The sequence below is a fragment of the Microcebus murinus genome, chromosome 10 (assembly GCF_040939455.1).
Source record: "Microcebus murinus isolate Inina chromosome 10, M.murinus_Inina_mat1.0, whole genome shotgun sequence".
NCBI classification, from domain to species: Eukaryota; Metazoa; Chordata; class Mammalia; order Primates; family Cheirogaleidae; genus Microcebus; species Microcebus murinus.
This window is the reverse complement of record NC_134113.1, coordinates 71619398-71640979: the sequence shown is the minus strand read 5'-3', so window position 1 is coordinate 71640979 and position 21582 is coordinate 71619398. Positions and strand designations below refer to the sequence as shown.

The 21582-nt window shown below is 39.0% G+C and overlaps 1 pseudogene; it reads left to right on the top strand.

The window, feature by feature from the left end:
• The first annotated feature begins 16183 nt into the window (after positions 1–16183).
• On the top strand, positions 16184–18047 carry LOC105880945 (zinc finger protein with KRAB and SCAN domains 4 pseudogene; annotated as a pseudogene).
• Positions 18048–21582: the final 3535 nt, after the last annotated feature.

Here is a 21582-nt window from a genome sequence, read left to right as displayed (position 1 = left end):
CTGTTTTGATTAATAAAGATGCATTTGAGCCTAGCTATAATGATTTAAAATTCAGAGTCCAAAACCGCTGTTATTTTTGTACCAATCTAATAGAAGGAGATCTCATGTTAAGTCTCATGTTAAATGTTCTTACCACAATAAAACTAAATCAAAATAAAACAAAACAAAAACACCCTAAAGAGACACAAGGGAACTTAGAGAGGTAGTGGACATGTCTATTACCTTGATTGTGGTCATGGTATCACAAGCGTCTGCAGATGTCCAAACTATACACATTAAATATGTGCAGTTTTTTGTATATCCTTTACACCTCAATAATATTATTTTAAAAAGTGTAGGAGGCAGAAGCTTTGACTTAAGGCTTATGATCACACATGACAAATCTAGATACACATTTGTATTTATTTGTAGGCCCAATCTGCCATTTAGGAGTCTCAATTTTTAAAAAACAGTTTGTCTTTTATCTAGGCTCAGTATTAAGCTCTGCTATCTCTAACCTGATTTTAAAAAGAGAGAGAGAGAAACTGCAATAAAGGAAGAGTATAATCACAAGATACTTGAGCACATTAAAATGCCACTTCAATTAAGGAAGATTGGTACTGATGTAGAGAAACATAGAGAAATTAGATTAAAAGAAACATGCCCAAATATACTATATATGGAATTTAGCATATAAATGTCAGCAAGAAAAGATGAAGTATTCAATAAATGTTGTTGTGACAAAGAGCTAGCTAGTACATAAATCTGGTTTCCCTTGTCATCTATTACATAATATTAAATTTTACATGCATCAAATATTTAAATATTAAAAAACTAAAAGTACTAGAGAAAGCAAACATAACAATCTTCAGTGGATAAAATACCTACGATGTGAAAGAAAGAAACCAAAGCTATAAAGAAATAATTTTTACTGCATACACAGGTTTAAAGTTCTGTAGAGCCAAACACCATAAAGAAAAAAACCAAAAGTCTAGGAAAATTATTTCCAATATTTGTGGATGAAGCACAGATTCTCTCCCTATGTAAAGGGCTCTTCAAATTAACAGTAGTTGCATAATTTCACATCTAGGAATTTATCCTAAATATGCAAAATATTTAGGACATGCAAATATCCTAAATATCCTAAATTTGCATATTTAGGATAAATGTAGTGTGCAAACTAACTTCATCAAAGCATTATTCATGATAGTAAAAATCTGAAATAAATCTAAGTACCAATTAATAGGACACTGTTAAATTATGGTATAGCCAAACAGCCAAGGAAATAAAGTATTGGCAAATAAATTATGTTTTTTCAGGAGGTAAATAAACAAATAAATAGTGTTTATCTCTATGTGTAGATAGGAAAAGGTGTCCAATATATTCATTAATGAAGGCAAGTTTCAGAAAAACAAACATAATACAATCAAATGTGTGTGTAGAGGGAAAGGATATTTTATATCCTTGTAGAGGAATCGATTTTGTGAAACAATATGAAAGAAACTGCAAATAGAGATTTCCATCTGAGGAGTGAAACTTAAATGGTAGATAGAAGGTGGAGATTTACTGAGCTTCAAACCTACCTAGACCATTTGATTTTATTTAAATGATAAAAACGAATTGAAAAACTCCAAATAACAAGTAAGCTTATTGAGCCTTTCTGTTATTACCCAATGCATAATGTCCAGATATTTCACATAGATCCTCACCTTTTGCTGACCATATACTCTTTGGCCTTGGAACTACTTGTGAGTTGCACCAATGAAGCATGTTTTTGTAGAGACTGATACTTACCTTTCAAAGTTCATATCTTCATTAATAACTATAGTCCAGGCAAACTAAACCAATAGCTTGAGATGAAGGTGACCATAGAATGAGGCAATTAATTTTTGGCAAAACAAATGAATTCATTCACCCTGAGTGCTCAGTACAAGCTACCATTTGCCAAGCACATAACCACTGCCAAGGCTTTGCCCTCTTAGCCAAACCAATAGCTGCTTTTCAGCACCCTCTTGGCTGACATTGAGAATGAGAAAGTGTTAGATCTGGAAAAGACTTTGAAAATAATTCAGTCCAGACCTTACATCTGTTATATTAGGATTCTGAGATCCTTCAATAGTCTGGTCATTCAGCTGGGTGAAAACAGAGATGAAACTGTTTCCTAACTCCTAGCTGACTGCTATTGATACCAGATATAATGGTATTAGAGATCCAATAATTTTCAAAGATGTAGACAGATAACTATTTTGCCTCTTCCTTTTTTTTTTTTTTTTGTCTTTATCAACATGCTGAGTATTTTGAGTGCAATTTCAATTATCAATATGATGACCCATAACAGCTACCCAAGCCTATGCCTTCAGGACAACCCATGGTATCCATCCTTTCTATCAGGAATTCTTTTGAGGAATAATGATTAAGAGAAAGGACTCTAGAATCACAGTGTCTAATTTGAATCCCAGCTCCGTAAATTACTAGCTGTATAATCTTGGGCGTGTTAGCTTCTTAGTATCTCAGCTTCCTAATATATATTAATAAAACAGGAAAAATAATTATGCTATTTCATATGATGCTTATGAGAATTGAGTAAAGTCATTCATGTAAAGGTTAGAAAAGTGCCTGGCACTTGATAAGTACTCAATAAATACTAGCTAGTACTACCACTATTATGATTACTAGTACCTGGAATTTTTATCTCTTCCCCTCTTAGTAGTTTATAATCCAAACTTTCATCTGGATTTTTTAAATAACTTCCCAACTTTTCTCTCCTGACCACAATCTTTCCTCATTCCTTCTCATCATTCTCTCCACTGCTAGCATTGATTTTATACAATGTGAAGTCTGGTAATGTTATTTTCCTTATAAAACCTTTGAATGGCTCCCTCTCGCCTTGTTAAAATCTAACCCTTCTGGCATGGCATAGAAGGCCATTTGTGTTCTGAGTTAACAGATCATCATCAAATATCGGCCCTTCCCCATTCTCACACATGATAAAATTAGAAAGAAGGAAAAACGGTAGCTTATTGCACTTGTTCTATCTTATTATATAGTACTGCCTTTTAAAAAATGTGTTCTTAAAAGTATGGTCTTGTGTAAAACTTTCAAAGATATTCATATTTTAGGTACATAAGTTGTAAAAAAAAGTATACATTTTTCATTTAATTTAATTCAGTGTGTTTAGATTCAGTAGCTCTGCAGATACTGTACAATAACTCTAGTATGATAACACATTTGTTCAGTTAAATAGCAGGGAGGAGGGACAAACTGTATATTTTATAACCTCTTTTGACAGTTTTGGCAGCTAATGTTAGCCCTGAAACCCTTTATATGTTGATATAGTTATTTCTAGCCCAGAACTTCCTTCTCATTTCAGACCTTTATATGAATGACCCACTGGATATCTGCATATAGAAATATCACAGGTATTTTAAACTTGGCAATAAAACACATATTCTACCTCCTTTATTCTCTATCCAGTCAGTCCTCCCAGCCAACATCTGGGATGCCTTTGATATTCCTATTTTTGATTCACCACTCCCTCCAAGCCCAATCAGTCACAGATTCCTACCTGATTGCTTTCGAAACTGTTCTGTCCTCTCCCTTTGTCCAACCATCATTATTCTCATCACTTCTTTCTTTATTCCTCGCTTTTTGCCTGGATGATTACAATGACCTCTCCTCCAAATCTCCCTGCCTCTAGACTCATCCCACTTGAGTTCATGCCCTCCACACCTAGCAAAAGAAAATAACTAAAATATAAATTCGATCCTTTTACTTTCCTGCTCAAGATCCTCAGTAGTCCTCCCAGAAAGCTTTAAGAACAAAATTTAAATTCCCCAACCTCAATGTAAGATTTTTCGTAAATGTTCTCCTATCTACCCCTCTAGACTTAATTCTCTTTCCTTAAATATGCCCTTTACTCCATTTATACCTGAGTACTTGCATTTCCCTAAATGCTCTGTTTCAGGAGCTCTGTGTCATGCTACTCTAAATCTCTTTGGAGTTCTTGCATGTGTGTTTCTCTACTACCTTCTTCATTTGCGCAACTTCTCCCTACACATTTTGAAAAGTATAGCTCCAGTGTCCATTCACCTTTAGGAAGCTTTCCTTGACCTACATGAATTAAAAGATCTGTGCTTTGTTAATTCTCCTATAAATGGCCATTTATAGCACATTTTCCTGAAATAATCAGCTGTCTTGTCTCTCTCTCTCCTAAATGTAGGCTCCTTGAAGGCAGGGGCCATACATTATTTATCTTCGTACACTCTGTTGCATTCACAGTGCCTTTCATTTAGTCTATAAAGAAATCTGAAGGCCGGGCGCTGTGGCTCACGCCTGTAATCCTAGCTCTTGGGAGGCCGAGGCGGGCGGATTGCTCAAGGTCAGGAGTTCAAAACCAGCCTGAGCAAGAGCGAGACCCCGTCTCTACTATAAATAGAAAGAAATTAATTGGCCAACTGATATATATATAAAAAATTAGCCGGGCATGGTGGCGCATGCCTGTAGTCCCAGCTACTCGGGAGGCTGAGGCAGGAGGATCGCTTGAGCCCAGGAGTTTGAGGTTGCTGTGAGCTAGGCTGATGCCACGACACTCACTCTAGCCTGGACAACAAAGTGAGACTCTGTCTAAAAAAAAAAAAAGAAATCTGAAAGTCAGCGTGGCCGTGGCAGCAAGTAGGGAACAATTTCCAAAAGAAAGAGAAGTACGAACATCCCTCCTCTGTAGGGAGAATCTGGGTTTGATTTGTTTTAAGAAAACTATGAGGTTACATTTGTGTGCCTACACTGGCACTCAGGAACTACATGTTGAATGTGTGCATGCATGAATGGCAAGAATTGAGTTCTAGTGGGAAAGCTTCAACTCTCTTCCAATATAAAAGCCCCTTCCCAGACTACATGGTTTGAGGTTCTGCAAGAAGAAGGACACCTCAGAGGAGGAAGGGTGCAATTCTAAACCTATGACAACGCAAACTAGGAGCTGTTATGTGTGTTAATAGCACGTGGAATCGGGTGATTCTAATCCTCCACATGGGTGCCTCAGTGGGCTGCTGCATTTTCAGTCTCTCTCACAGATGACTGTGAATGAAAAACAGACACTATCTTCCTTTGCGGCAATAAAGCAAACCAGTATTTGTTTAGCAATAAAATACTGTTTTGTTAAGGCTCTGCTTGTTTCTTGTTTTTATGCCTACCCTCTCCTACACATAAAAATATCAAAACCTAGAAGTTTAAAGATATTTCTCATTCACCAGGGTTAAATGTGTCCTATTTTTATTTACCCAAGAGGCTTAGTAAGATAAGAGTGCTTTTATAGCAATTACCTAAGCCTTGCTTTGGCACAGATAGCCTTCTACATAAAGTAGAAGAAATAGCTTACGACAGAGTATTCCATCACAGATTTTATGTGATATTGGTACTGGTTAAAACGGACTGTTTCTTTTTATGTACATAAGCCCCTGTGTACTCAGAAAAAAATGGGTGCACTATAAACACTTTTGATGGACTTTATTCACTTAAAGGGAAAAAATGTAGAATTTTTGTCAAAACGCTAATACAGATATAATGTTCTGTAAAACTGACAAAAAAGTGGTAAGCTCCCTTTACGTGAAGAATCTATAGCTCTCAAATAAAAGATGTTAAGGAAAGGTCTGGGTAAGTTAGTCAAAACTTGCTCTTTTCTTCCCCATGAATTACCTAGTTAATTTCTTTATTTTTGACAAATTAATTATCCAAATAATAACTATGTGTCCCTGATATCTTGAAGTGGATCAGGTCAGGGGCCAGTTTTATGACTTCATTATTGTTCTCTGTCATTCCCACCAACAAGTAAGTTCCATGAGAGCAGAAAAATGTTTTTATTTTTTCTGTTTATTGCTGAATCTTTATTGCCTTATGCAGCTTCGTGAATATACAGATAGTAGGTTCTCATTAAATATTTGGTGAATAAATAAATGGCATCTTTTGAGATAAAAGATATGGAAGTTAGGAGAGTAAAAGTCAACCCATCCTATAGAATTAAACAGGCAATGTTCCTTTACCTATTTAACCCAGCCAAAAGGTTAAATAGGGAATAAACAGAAGGTACATAATGCTGTTGACACTAATATCTTCACGGATATGACCTTAGATTATTTGTCTCTCTTTTTGGAAGGGATTAGGCAGCCCCAGACAGGGGAAGGATAGAAGAGGAGAATTTTATTAGGATGTTTTAAGGAGTATTAGGGAGAATTATCTGGAAATACATATTTAACGAACAACCAGGAAGCAATGAATATTTTATAACAATAATTCCTGATTAAAAAGTATTCAGTTTTGATATGTACTGTGGTCTTCAACTGAGTCAGTCTTTGTTGAGTAACTACTGCACATGAAGAAGAGTCCTGGGTGGAACAGAGAGAAGAAAAAAATTATCCTCTACCAATCCATTCCAGGGAGGTTTTTGTTCACCTTTATTAGCTCACCTTTCTTCTCTTACATTGAAAATGTTAATCATTTTTCTTTCTTCTTTTTTTTTTTTTTAAAATTAACTTTGGCATATTGAGATGATGCAGCACTTCTTGAAGTCATCACAGAATTTTATATTAATACATTGTTGACTTCTATGATCAGGACCTTATTTTGATAGGTAATCATATCTGGAACACTTTCAAAGTAGAGACCACACAATACATGTGAAAAATATCATAACAAATTGAATTTTAAACAAAAAGGTTTTAAAGCATTCTTCTCTTCATTGGTGATGGATGTCAAATCTTAATGGATGGTCTTGCCGATCACTCCCTCCACAGTTATTTATGAGTTTGTCCTTTGGATGTGCAAGTGAAGACTCAGTGCCCTGTGACTATAGAGGAGATGAATTTAATTGTTCTGTTAAAGTTAGGCCACTATATAAAGTAATGACAAGCCACCTAACCAATATGGATTCTGAACCTTGAGCAGAATCATTCGTTTTTTTAATTTGATATGGGCTTGAGTACCTGGTATCAGGCCCTGACTGGTCTCTGTGGCTCAGTGGTAAAAAAAAAAAAAAAAAAAAAAGAAAGAGACTATTACTGTACAATGTGACAGGGTAGTTCAGAAGCTCTTAATAGGGTACCTTGGGAGCATCTAACAGGGTGGGTAGGGCCGGGGAGGAGTCCCAAGAGCAAATGATATCTGAAAAAGACTAATCATGCAAAGGGAGAGGAGACAAAGTGATGTCACATTCAAGAAACTGAAAGATTGAATGGATCACAGCATCAAGAGTGGGTTGTGTGTGCGTGCGTGCATGTGTGTGCGTGCATGTGTGTGCTTGAAAAGGAATTAGGGAAGAGGGTAAGGGTGGATAAGACTTGAAGCTGGAGACATAAGCTGGAATCCATTGGCTGTGATTAAAATATGAGATGTTTTCATGAGAGCAATGAGGAGTACTTGTTAGATTTAATGAGGGAGAACAATGTTATCAGACTGGCGAAAATCCTTGACTGTAGGGTAAAGAAAGGATTGTACCCACTGAGACAAAAGGAAAGGAACCAAATTAGGTAACGGTTGTAGTCACTCAAGTTAGAAATAACGGTGGATTTGTGTGGGATGGTGGTAGAGGAAAAGGAGAGGGGTGGTGGATTTGGGACACATTTAAGATACAGAATAGACAGGAGAGATTGAACGACGGGATGTGGGGGAAGAGGAAGGTTTAAAAGTGATTTCTGAGTTTCTAATTTGAACATATGTGCTGTTGTTTACAGAGCTGTTGTTTACAATTATTTCCTTAAATTTGGTGATGGGCAGTACTGACATTGTTCTAACTCTAAAGTCCTAACTAGGCCTCATCAGGAAAGAATAGACATGAACAGAGAAGCTTCAGAATATGTTCTTGTCTCTCTCACAAGTCACCTTTCCTGGATAGATGGCAGTTTGAAACAGTGCTAGGGGATGGCAAAAAAGGAAACTAGAGTTTCAACAAATCAGCTGAGGTATGAGGTATATGAGAAAGTTGAATTGACTAAGGCAATTAAAAGACAAGAAGGCAAATTTTGGGGAGAGTGTTTTTATGGATAATGTGTCATCTAATGATGTATTTCAAACATGTCTCTAGGGAATCCCTTAAGAAATTTCTATCAATCAGGTATTGAAGCACAGACAAAATTGACCTCTGTGTATCTTGATGCTTCAATGTACTGTTAGTATTTCAATAAATAATAAGAGATGTTGATTTAACAAATGACTACTTAATTTCTTACTTCATGTGAGAATTCTATGATTTGAATATTGGGTTTAAAACTAAGACAAAGGTTTTCTAAGCCTTATGAACATGGGAGAGAGGTAAAAAGAAGGTGAGAATGAGATTTGAGTTATGTTTTATTACAGTAACAATGGCTATAGTTCTAAGATATATTGAAAATGCAGATTTAGTTGATGTCGTTAGGATTGTTTTCTAAGAGTTTGGGATGATTGTTAAGATTTACTGCCCATAAAGTGGCTGACGAACTGTATTTTTCTATTAAATGAGCCAAGCACAACAAATATTCCATATTCATTCATTCATTCATTCATTCATTTGACAAATGTCCATTAATATCCAATATGAACAAACACTCAGATCTGAGGGCTAAAAGCAAATAATACATGGTATTTTCTCTTAACAAGCATATGTTTTATTAAAGGAAATCAACCACTGACTCAACAATGACAATGCTATGTCTTAAATACTGTGATCAAGAATGGCAGAACAAAAAAGGAGACTGATAGGAAAAAAAGGCCATGTTTTGGTAATAAGAGTCAATTAGATGAAGAAGAGGGTAGTGAGAAAGATAAAACTTCTAAAGTGAGAAAACTGTAGGTTCACAAGCAGAATGTCCAAGGGAACTACAGAAAGTTCCAAATGAGAACAAAGGCTGTGTAGGGATGATGGTAGTAAATGAGCCTGAAGTAACTTAACAGGCAGGAACTGGGCATGTACTAAGAGCCTGGTATACAAGCAAAGGGGCCAGATTTTATCCTGAGCCCTAGGGGGAATTATTGAAAGATTTTAAGCAGAAAAGTGACATAATCCCAATTGGCATTATTTTATGGAAGGCTGGCAATCCAGACATGAACTGGCAAGCAACCAGTTTTCCTAGATGAAGAATTGTGCTTGCAAAGATCCATCAAATATAATAATACGTGTAGGTCACATTTGATGAAGAGAAAATTTTAACTAAAGTGGAGTATGCAAAGTGCCAATAGGAATTATTCTGACTATGGAGCAGACCTATGTTCAAAAAGGAAAAAAAAAATTCTTAGTAATGGGAAAACAAAATGGAAATGGAAAACAGTCTTTGGGCTACATCCTGGGGTATGATAATTGGCTACAGTAAATGGTTTGAAGCTGATTTGTCCAGAAACTGTTATTAGGCCTGAATTCCCAGCAAATGCCCTGTGGTCTTGTTGTTAATCCAGACACGGAGGAAAGAAATAACTGAAGGTATATTGGGGTTTTTGTGGGTTGTTCCAATTTAATTGCTGGTGCAGAACACTTCCAGACACGATTTTCTACTATAGCCGTCTTGCAACACAAACACCCAAAGCAGTGAGGCTCTAGTTTCACATAATATCTAGCTGAGAGATAATGAGACTCCTTTTAATAATCACGGAAGCACTTATATATCAAAATGAGGCTAATTGCCTTTAATATAGGCTATACAATTATCCAAAAAAATGCTCTCTAATAATTCCATGCACTTATTCAAGCAAGTTACACTATTTAAAATTTTATGAAAACATTCCTGAACAAACACCACAGGCAAAAATGGCTGAAAGTGAATTCAAACAAATAGGGAAATATCTGAAAAAATTGTAAATCTCATATCTTTCGTTTTTCTCTTATTATTTTATTTTTCTTTATTTTATTGCTTTTCAGTTAAAAATAAATGATACTCCTAAATTGTTTAGGAAACCAGCGAAAAGTAACAATTATAAAGAACTGTGAAATTCCATGACGTAGCTAACTTACCAACACAGAAAAAATTGTCATTAGGGATGCTTGCCGTGGACCAAGCAACAATCCGGACAACTTGTGATCTCAGCACACTGGTTTTGTTTCATATCATGTATTTGAATTTAATGTTTGTTAATTTGCTTAGGAATTATACTTTGCTCCCTAATTCATTTTGTCCTTGAAAGTGGGCTACCATTTGGCTCTTTCCGCCAGGACCCTGTCTAAAAACCCTGGCCAGTACTTCTTTTTGCAGACTTTTAATGAATTCATCCCATAATTACTCAATTACAAAAGTAGTGGGCTAAAGAGCGATTTTTGATGAGGTGCTATCCCTTTCAGAAATTTGTTGGCCAAAAGTTTGTTGTAGAAAGTGTGATGGAAGTGGTAAGGAAGATATGCAGTAAACCAAGCAAACCGTGATTTATGGAGCAAGTGATGTTTTATATCATCTATGATAATTGAGACTTCAGGTAAAAAAAAAGGAGGTAATTCTTTTAGATTAATCTTTCCTAAAACACTGGTTCCCACAGAGTATAGCAGGCATTTTTTTCCTAGATTTTAAGAAAAACAGTATTATTGAAGTATAATTTTTATTCTATAAAATTCACCCATTATAAATGTAAAATTCATTGATGTTAGTAAAGAGTTAGAGAACTCACCACAATCCAGTTTCAAAACATTGTCATGTTTTGTTAAATTTATTATTTGACAAACTCAACATGTTTGAAAGCATTAATAGCCCAGGCCAAGTCTACCACTAGTTGCAACTAATACAAGGTTATCTGGTTAATGGGTAGATTGAACCACTAGAGGTTAGTTATAGGAGAAAATGTGGCATCTCCTTGAGGAAAACCATTCAGAAGGAAGAAGAATCTAGAAATAACTTATTTTACCAAATAACAGTATGTTGGTCAGTGGAGAGATCCATGATTCTGCCTCTAACATGGTGTATGTTCCTAGAGATTTATTGCTTGTTCCACTTCCGTATTGAATTTGTGCCCAGAAGCATGTTGCCTGATATATATCATTAGTCACTAAGTAGATATTTGTTGACTAAAATATATATTAAAGGAAATAATTTGATTTATATAAATAGATCAAAAGCAGTCCTGAGACAATAAAAAAAGTAACACAATTTAACAGAATATACAATAAAGGAAGGGGGAATTTTCATCCATTCTGCAATGGGACACTACTGAATGGCCATGGCATCTGTCAGTACTTTGATTGGCTGCAGTATGAAATGAAAGTACCTGCAGAAAGGTACTTTCTGTAGTAATAGCAGCACTGTGGATAAGTCAAACCCTGGAGGGATGGTTTGGTGAAGGATTATAAGAGGAAATGTAAAGAGTGTGACAAAGCATCTTCTTGAATGTATCAACATGTTTGATGAATTTCAAAAACCCGTGGATAATAAGACACCCTGCTCTCCTCTCCCACCTCTGAACCACGCCTGTCCTTGTTGGCTAGGTACCTGCCACAGTGGCCCTCTTTTTGATCTGCTGCTATGACAAAATTATCCCTCCTTAGGGCCTTTTTGCTAGCTGCTCCCTCTTCAAGGAATATTCTTCTCCTCGCTCTTGAAAGGCTGATATTTTTTGTCTTCAATTTCAGCTGACCAATCTAAAGTAACTATTATATACTCTTCTTCATTGGATTTATCAGCATAAGTAATGTAAGTCCAATATTAGAAAATGTCTTGTAAAATTTTATAAGCATTTTTATAAGCAATACAAACTTTATTTGGATTAGAACTTTGAGGTTATCTCATGAAAACACATTGCTAAAAACTTTCTATAACATTCCTCAGAGGTCATCCAGCTTTGCTGTTAGCAGGTTTAGTAAGAGAAGACTTACTGTCTCCCAGACCAAGCCACTCTCTAGTTGAAGGATTCCAAGTTTTTATAAAAAGTTGTTTTCGTTTTTACTTCTGACCTGTATTTTCAAATAGGCTGTCTTCAATCTTACTAATTCTTTCTTCCGCTTGGTCAGTTCTGCTGTTGGCTCTGATGCATTTCTCAGTTTATCAATTGAATTCTTAAACTCCAGAAATTCTGCTTGGTTTTTTTTTTATTATTTCAATCTCTTTGTTCAATTTCTCCGAGAAGCTTTTGAATTCTTTCTCTGCATTGCCTTGAAGTTCACTGAGCTTCTTCAGGATGGCTATTTTGAATGCTTTGTCTGAAATGTCACACATCTCCATCACTCTAGGATTGGTACCTTACTTAGTTCATTTGGTGAGTTCATGTTTTTCCAGATGTTCTTGATGGTTATGTATGTTCATTAATGTCTGGGCATTGAAGAGTTAGGTATTTATTTTAATCTTCACAGTCTGGGCTTATTTGAACCTATTCTATTTGAGAAGGCTTTCCAGATACTCAAAGGTATTGATTCTTGTGGTCTAAGTCTTTGGTCCCTGCAGCTATATCAGCACTAGGGGGGAGGGCGTGGGCAACCCAGTAACCCTATGACTCTTGCAGACTTCTTTTGTTACTGCCTTGGTGGATGTAGGTAAAATATGCAAGAATTCCCTGGATTACCAGGCAAAGTCCCTCATCTCTTCCCTCACTCCCTATGCTAGGCTGTTGGAGTTGAGGAAGGAGTGACGTGGGCACTCCCTCATGGCCACCAGCACTAGGACACACTTGAAGCCAGCTCAGTATCACCCAAAGCCCATGGTGACTGCTGCCTGTCTACCTCTGATGTTTATTCAAAGCCCAGGGGCTCTTTAGTCAGCAGGTGGTGAATCCTGCCAGGACTGGGTCTTTCCATTCAGGATAGCATGTTTCCTTCTGGCCCAGGGTGAGTCCAGAAATGCCTTCCAGGAATTAAGGCCTGGACTCAGGGGCTTAAAATATCTTCTTGGTACTTTATTTTACTGTGGCTAAGCTGGGAGCCTGGGACCTAAATGGCAAAACTAAATCCTCTGAATTCTTCCCTTTCCTTTCCTCAAGTGGAAGAAGTCTCTCCCTGAGCTGTATTGCCTAGAGTCTGGGGCAGAGGCAACACAGGCCTTGGCTTGGCTGATGTCTCACTGAGGCAGCTAGTGTCTCATTGGGTCATGTGCACCCCAAACCCGTGGCTCTGAGCCACCCTGGCTGTGAGAATTGCCCAAGGACTCTAGTTTTTTTTTTTTTTTTTTTTTTGCTCAACTACCTTGTGAATTTAGTCCAGGCCCAAGGCTACTTTTTGTCAACCAGTGATGGTGCTAGCCAGAAATCAAGTTTTGGGGTGGAGGATTTCCCTCTGGCTGGGCTTGTCTGAATGCTCCCTCTGTGGGCATTGGCAGAATTGGGCTTTCTACTGTGTTCCCCTGCACCAGGGTGGCCCTGAGTTTCAATGCACAGTCCCACAATAAGTTTATTCTCCCTCCCTTGGGCACACACATTCTATTTTTACTAGGTGTGCTGGTGGGGCACCGCAGGCAGATTGGGAAGGGGTGGTGTAGATAATGCAAGATTGTCTTTTCTGCCCTCTTTTTAGTGCCTCTTTCCTCGATATGATGTCAAAACCAGGCAGTATGATTGCTCACCTGATTTTCGGTTCTTTGTAAGGTGCTTGCTCCTGTGGAGAGTTGTTGAATTTGGTGTTCATGTAGGGGGATCATTGCTTGAGGTTTCTATTTGGCCATCCTGCTCTATACCTTCCCTTAGCCTTTCATGGGGTAAGGAGAAGTGGCAAGACCCAGCTCAATGTGGGTCTTGAAGGCCATGTGCTTCATATAACTCAGAAGACCAAGCTTAGCCTCACTTCAGAGTTCAGCCATGGCTGGCTTTCATGCAGACTTCAACTGCCCTTGTGGAGATGGTGTCTTACCTCCAGCATGCACTTCATGTATTTAACTTTTCACCCTGGAAAGGTTCCAATGCTACAGACACCAGAGGAGCTCATTCCTCAAGCATTCATTAGCAGCCCCGAACACAGGCAACTCTAACCAATAGAAGATTCGTGTTTACAGATGAATACTCCTGGTCAGTCCTCAGTGGACAATTCTTGGAAGCATTCCATATGATGCTCAGAAATTTGGGGGACAAGGGAGAATCTTGTTACCTTCATTGTGACCTTGATGACCTACTCTTATGATGGATTTCACTGTTTCCTCCCTCTCCAAATCCCTTACTCCCAAGCCAGTAGATTGCCTCACTATTAAACTACATGCACTCGAGTATTTGTCTTGGCCTCTGCATTAGGGGAAAGCACAAACTAAGAATTGTGGATTCTATCCTGTAAGGAAGGGGAAATCCCAGTCAAGGATGGCTGTACAAAGCCTGGCAGGAGAGTAACACTACAGGCAGGGGACTCCTTGGCAGATTGTTGGGGTCTTTAGAGTACAGATAAATCACCCTTTCCTCTCTGAAGCAATGAAAAATAAGACAAAGGAGCAACACAAATGGGAGATAAGGCATTGCGTTTATTTCTGATAAAGATCATATTAGAGAATGTGACTCACATTTTTTTTTTTTTTTTTTTTTTTTTTTTTGAGACAGAGTCTCGCTTTGTTGTCCAGGCTAGAGTGAGTGCCGTGGCGTCAGTCTAGCTCACAGCAACCTCAAACTCCTGGGCTCGAGTGATCCTACTGCCTCAGCCTCCCAGGTAGCTGGGACTACAGGCATGCGCCACCATGCCCGGCTAATTTTTTATATATATATCAGTTGGCCAATTAATTTCTTTCTATTTTATAGTAGAGACGGGGTCTCACTCTTGCTCAGGCTGGTTTTGAACTCTTGACCTTGAGCAATCCGCCCGCCTCGGCCTCCCAAGAGCTAGGATTACAGGCGTGAGCCACAGCGCCCGGCCTGTGACTCACATTTTTAAGCAGATGGGCTTCCTGTTAATGAACTTCAACCAATCATATAGATTTACTCCTGACAGTTTTAGGGCAGCAAGACTTCTCCACTGCAAGCACCAAGCCTGCCCTTAGAGGGGCAGACTAGAATACCTACTTATAAGCCAGGGAAAAAAAGAGGAATTGATCTTAATAAGAGAGAGAATATAGGAAAGCTTTGTTGAAAAGCAGTAATAGAGCTGAGCCTTGGTGAGTGAGCAGAATTTTGACAGGTGTAGATAGGAGGTTGCAGGTGAACTAGTGCTTTCTGAATGATTAAATGCTAAACCATAGCCATTACTATACTGATAGTTATAGAAATTGATTATTCTAATGGAGGATATAAGTAGGATTCTGAATATTTATTCTTTCCTTCTCAGAAAGTTACATAGAATTCAGAGATTATTAAACTGAGCATGCCAATATAGTTCACACTGTTATGAAGACCACAGGGCTGGAGAAAGAAAGGGTTTCAAAGACCTCCATCCTCCCTTATCAAAGAGAGACAAGGAATCTGCCCACACACATAGCTCATCACCACTACAGGCTATAAACAACTAGTAATTGAGAAAACCACCACACTAAGCATATCTATAACCAAGGCGTTCCTCCAAAACCTAGATTGCCATCAAAGAATCCACAAGCAAAGCCAAAAGTTCTCATCTAACATATGCTATAGACACACTCTTATGAATGAGCGCAGAAAAAAAAGCCCCATTTAATCAATAGAAAATCCAAAAATAAGAAGCAACAGCTGCTCAAGATGAAAAAGATCAGAGCAAAAGGACACCATTAAAGGAAACACCATCTCTCTAGCAATGAATACAAACCAAAATGAAAATATTGAAATGACAGATGAGGAATTCCAAATATGGATTGTAAGGAAACTCAATGAAATCCAAGAGAAAATGGAATACTAACTAAAAGAAACCAGAAAAGACAATTTAAGAAATCAATGAAAAATTCACTAAAGAGATCAACATATTAAAAAAAAATGGAACTTCTGGAAATGAAAATTTTCAAGGAAATACAAAACAGTGTAAAATTTTAAGATAGACTAGACTAGACTAGGCGGAAGAAAGGATGTCAGAGCTTGAAGACAACTTTTTTAAATTGACTCACTCAATAATAAAAAAGAACAGAGAGCCTCAACTTTTCTCCTGTGTGTGGAGAGTGATCACTTTCGCCCCGAGGACGTCCTCTGGGTATTTTCATTGTGGGACTGAGTGTGGCGTGCAGAGGACGACGCTGCAAAGGCACGGACGGTGGAAGAGATCTCTACAGCTGCGCCCCACGGGTACCCTGGGCCCCTGGGCATGAGAGGAGGGGACCACTTGCAATTTTTCTGGCTAATGGTGATTTCTCATCTTTCAAGAATCCCTTGGAGATATATAAGTCGCAACTAGAGTGAGGCCCGGGTACGGCCGTGGGTCAGGATGGCTAGAGAACTGAGAAAAAACGCAGCTCTGGATGCCCAGTCCGCAGAGGAGCAGACGGGGCTCCTGACCGTAAAGGTGGAGAAGGAAGAAGCCTCCGCCTCGGTGGCTGAGCCGAGCTCACCCTGTAGCCCCGCTCGAGGCACCGAACGCTCCCGCCAGCGCTTCCGAGGCTTCCGACACCTGGAGGCTCCGGGGCCCTGCGAGGCGCTGAGCCGGCTCCGAGAGCTCTGCCGACAGTGGCTGTGGCCTGAGATGCACAGCAAGGAGCAGATCCTGGAGCTGCTGGTGCTGGAGCAGTTCCTGACCATCCTGCCCGGGGACCTGCAGAGCTGGGTGCGGGAGCAGCATCTGGAGAGCAGGGAGGAGGTGGTGGTGCTGTTGGAGTATTTGGAGAGGCAGCTGGATGAGCGGATGCCGCAGATCCCAGGTGGTGACCAGGGTCCAGAACTGCTGTGTTGCAAAGTCGCAATGTTGACACCAGCTCAGGGGTCTCAAAGTAGCCAATTCCAGCCAATGAAGGCTCTGCTGAAGCATGAATTTCTGGGATCTCAGCCCTTACAAGACTGAGTTTTCCAGGTTTCTAGGCTTGCCCAGAGAGGGCGCTACAGAGAAGAAGCAGTGGTGGTTTCCAGGCTTACTCCAGAGTCCCAGGGGTTGCTTAAAATGGAAGATGTGGCCCTGACCCTCTCTCCTGGGTGGACACAGCGGGATTCATCTCAAGTGAACCTCTACGGAGATGAAAGGCAGGAGAACCGTGGCAGCCTGGTCTCCTTGGGTAGTGAAATACAGACTAAGATCAGGGACTTGCCTCCAGCTGAGGAGCTTCCAGGAAAAGAGCCTGGGCAGAGACCATGCCACCTGGGTGAAGACACTGCCCAGATGCCTACATGTGCAGAAGCTGGTGAACAGGAGGGCAGGTTACAAAGAAAGCAGAAAAACGCCACAGCGGGGAGGCGGCATTATTGCCATGAATGTGGAAAGAGTTTTGCTCAGAGTTCAGGCCTGACTAAACACATGCGAATTCACACTGGAGAGAAACCATATGAATGTGAAGACTGTGGGAAGACCTTCATCGGGAGCTCTACCCTTGTCATTCATCAGAGAGTCCACACTGGTGAGAAGCCATATGAGTGTGAAGAATGTGGCAAGGTCTTTAGTCACAGCTCAAACCTTATCAAACACCAGAGAACCCACACTGGGGAGAAGCCCTACGAGTGTGACGACTGTGGGAAGACTTTCAGCCAGAGCTGCAGCCTCCTTGAACATAATAAAATTCACACTGGGGAGAAGCCATACCAGTGCAACATGTGCGGCAAAGCCTTTAGGCGGAATTCACATCTCCTGAGACATCAGAGGATCCACGGCAATAAAAATGTTGAGAATCCTGAGCATGGAGAGGCCTGAGAAAGTCAGGGTAGGGTAGAAAGTCAGTGGGAAAATGTTGAAGCTCCGGTGTCCTATAAATGTAATGAGTGTGAGAGAAGTTTCACTCGGAATAGAAGCCTTATTGAGCATCAAAAAATCCACACTGGTGAGAAACCCTATCAGTGTGACGCGTGTGGAAAAGGCTTCACCCGAACTTCATACCTTGTTCAACATCAGAGAAGCCATGTAGGGAAAAAAATTCTGTCACAATGACCCATGCTGTACATGGCAAATTTGATGCTCAGGCACCATTGAACTGAAGCCACCCAAGGAACCCTTACTAACTATAGAAGTTGCGGGCTGGGGCTTTATTTACCACTATCATCAGGTGTTAGAAAATATAGTCTGGCTGAGTTGAATTATCTTCTACATTCTAGAAAGTGATTGGGAAATAAATTATTTGGTAGGAGGTCATGGAAGAGTTATCTGGAAGAGGTAATACTGAAATGGTTTGTTCTGACCCATTGGACTTAAATGGCCTTCCAGAATGGCTAATTGTCCTCAGCCAACACTTGGTGATATCTCCTAGTTGGATGGCTCTGATTTGGGGGGCTGCTGCTCTGACCATTCATTTTGCCTATACTGAGTCCTTCACAAATTGTCAGATTCCTTTACCCCTCTCCCTCTGTGCCTTGCATATAGGTGCTAAGAAACATTTATTAGATACTAGTAAAATGACCTTCAGAGCTCTGAAAATCTAATGTTGTCTAGATTTCTGAGGGATTTCTAACTTTAAAAAAAAAAAAAAAAGAACAGAGAATTAAGAGGAATGAAAAAAGCCTACAAGAAATATCCGGTTATGTGAAAAGGCCAAATATAAGAATCATGCACATTCCTGAGGGTGAAGAAGAAAAGGGCTAGAAAACCCAATTAAGGGAATAATTGTGGAGAACTTCCACATTTTAAGGGAATAACTTGTGGAGCTATATAAATATCTCCAGCAAGAACAGGGTACAAGAAGTTCAATGAATACCTACCTGGGAGATTCAATGAAAAGAGGCAGTCACCATAACATACAGTCATCAGACAGGTCGAAGTCAATATGAAGGAGGAATTTTACCAGATCTACAGAAAAAAGCTGCTATGCATACTGCAAAAACAATTCCATAACATCGAGAAGGAGGAAATCCTCCTCAACTCATTCTGTGAAGCCAGTATCACCTTGATATCAAAGCCAGGAAAGGACACAACAAAAAAGAAAACTATAGATCAATATCCCTTATGAATATAGATGCAAAAATCCTCAATAAAATAATAGCAATCTGAATTCAACAGCACACTGAAAAAACAATACACTATGTCCAAGTGGGCTTTATCCCAGGAGTGCAAGGATTTTTCAACATACATAATCAGTAAATGTGATTTACCACATAAACAGAAGCAAAAACAAAGACCATATGATCCTTTCTATAGATGCAGAAAAAATATTCAATAAAATTCAGCACCCTTTTATGATTAAAAATCCTCAACAAATTAGGCATACAAGGAGTATGTCTCAAGATTATAAAAGCCATATATGACAAACATACAGCTAACATAATACTTAGTGGAGAAAAGCTGAAAGCATTCCACTAAGAACTGGAACAAGACAAGGCTGTCCACTGTCACAACTTCTATTCAAGATAGTGCTGGAAGTCCTAGCTAGAGAATTCGGGCAAGAGAAAGAAATAAAGCAGGTGTCCTCACAGGCCACATGCAGGCCGCCTAGCATATTTATTCAGCCCTCCGGGTGTTTTTGCTGCCGCTGCCTATCCTGCTTAGCAGCCAACTCGTCCCGGGCCCACAGTACACACTCTCCAACGGTCTGAGGGACAGTGAACTGGCCCCTTGTTTAAAAAGTTTGAGGACCCCTGAAATAAAGGGTATACAAATCAGGAAAGAAGAGGTCAAACCTGCTTTTTGCTGACAACATGATCTTATATCTAGAAAACCCCAAAGACTCCACCAAGAGACTCCTGGAATTGATAAATTCAGCAAAGTCTCGGGTTACAAAATAAATGCACACAAATCAGTAACCTTTCTATACAACAATAACAGTCAAGCTGAGAGGCAAATCAAAGACTTGATACCATTGACAATAGCTATTATACAAAAAAAAAATACCTAGGAATATAGAATATACTTAACCAAGGAGGTGAAAGATCAGTACAAAGAGAATTATGAAACATTGAGGAAGGAAATCACAGATGACACAAACAAATGGCAAAATTTATCATGCTCATGGATCAGTAGAATCAACATTGTTTAAATGTCCATACTACCCAAAGTGACTTACAAATTGAATGCAATCACCATCAAAATACCAATGTCATATTCACAGATCTAGAAAAAATAATTCTATGCTTTGGAAGCAGAAGAGAGCCCAAAATAGCAAAAGGATTCTTAACCAAAAAAGAATAAATCTGCAGGCATCACATTACCAGACTTCAAACTATACTGTAAGGCTATAGTTACCAAAACAGTATGATATTGGCACAAAAATGGAGACATAGACCAAAGGAACAGAACAAAGAACCCAGATATAAAACCATCGACATACAGCCAACTCATCTTTGACAAGGCAGACAACAAAATACACTGGAGAAAAGAAGCCCTATTCAATAAATCATCCTGGGAAAATTGGATAGCCAGATGCAGAAGAATGAAACAAGATCCATATCTTTCACCACTCCCAAATATTGACTCAAGATGGTTAAAAGACTTAAATATAAGGCATCAAACCATAAGAATTCTAGAAGAAAGTGTTCAGAAAATTCTTCTAGATATTGGCTTACCCAAAGAATTTATGAAGAGGACCCCGAAGGCAATTACAGCAACAACAAAAATAAATAAATGGGACTTGATTAAATTAAAAGGCTTCTGCACAGTTAAGAAAATAATCAACAGAGCAAATAGGCAACCTACAGAATGACAGAAAATGTTTGCAAGCTATACATCCAAAAAAAGGGCTACTAACCAGAATCTACAAAGAACTCAAGCAAATCAACAAGGAAAAAAAAAAAAAAACCCATTAAGAAGTGGGCAAAAGACAAATAAACAAAAAAACAAAAAATAAAAGGAAGAAAGTTAAATAGAATTCAGTCTTATCAACAGGGGTGGGTGAAATTTTGAGCTAAAATGTCAATATGTAATAACTACCATCCTCCACATTTCTTCCCCACAGTCAAATTCATATTCATTAAATCCTTCTCCCTTGTTGCTAAGTAGAGGATGCAAGAATACATTAAAAATAATAAATATTAGCACAGCAGGATTTTCAAGTTAACCTATCCTATTAGGAATGCAGTTGCAAAGTTTTAACCGTCTGAAATCTTGTCCACATTCTGTACAGGCCAAGAACACTTCCTCCAGGATAGATAATCAGCATCAGGAAAGGCAGTTACTGCTTGTAAAGCATTGCCATTTCTTCTCTACCCCATTTCTTGTTTACTGTTCCCACATGTAGTGTTGTCTACACAGAAATGATGGCACATGCATGAGTGAAGGCATGTGTTCATCGCCACACACGTACACACCCACTTAAGCCACTCAGAAATACACACAGGCACAGCTAAAACGCAATAAGTAAGGATTCAGTATACCTTTCCAATACCTAAAATATAAGTTTTTGGCACTTTCATTTTTAAGGGAAAATGTAGGTGAATATATGCTTAAAAGAGTCTTTCCTCTTATTTTGCTTGGAAAAATGGAAATTTCAGAGCTGACATAGTAAAAGATCCTGGCATCATTTGCATACTTTTTTCTCAGCTATCCTGAGTTGGAGCTAACTGGCTCTCAGATAGTGTCAAAGCTTCATTAATCTCTTCTCTCCTGCTGCTTGCCTGCCTTTTGACCATTTTACTGCTAATTAGCCCTGAGAGCAGGTGGGGAGAGAAAAGCTGTTGATCTCTATTCATTTCACTTCACAGGCTGGTTTGGAAGGAAGGATGAATATGGAAAAAGGGAGGTTTGGTGCTGCTTTA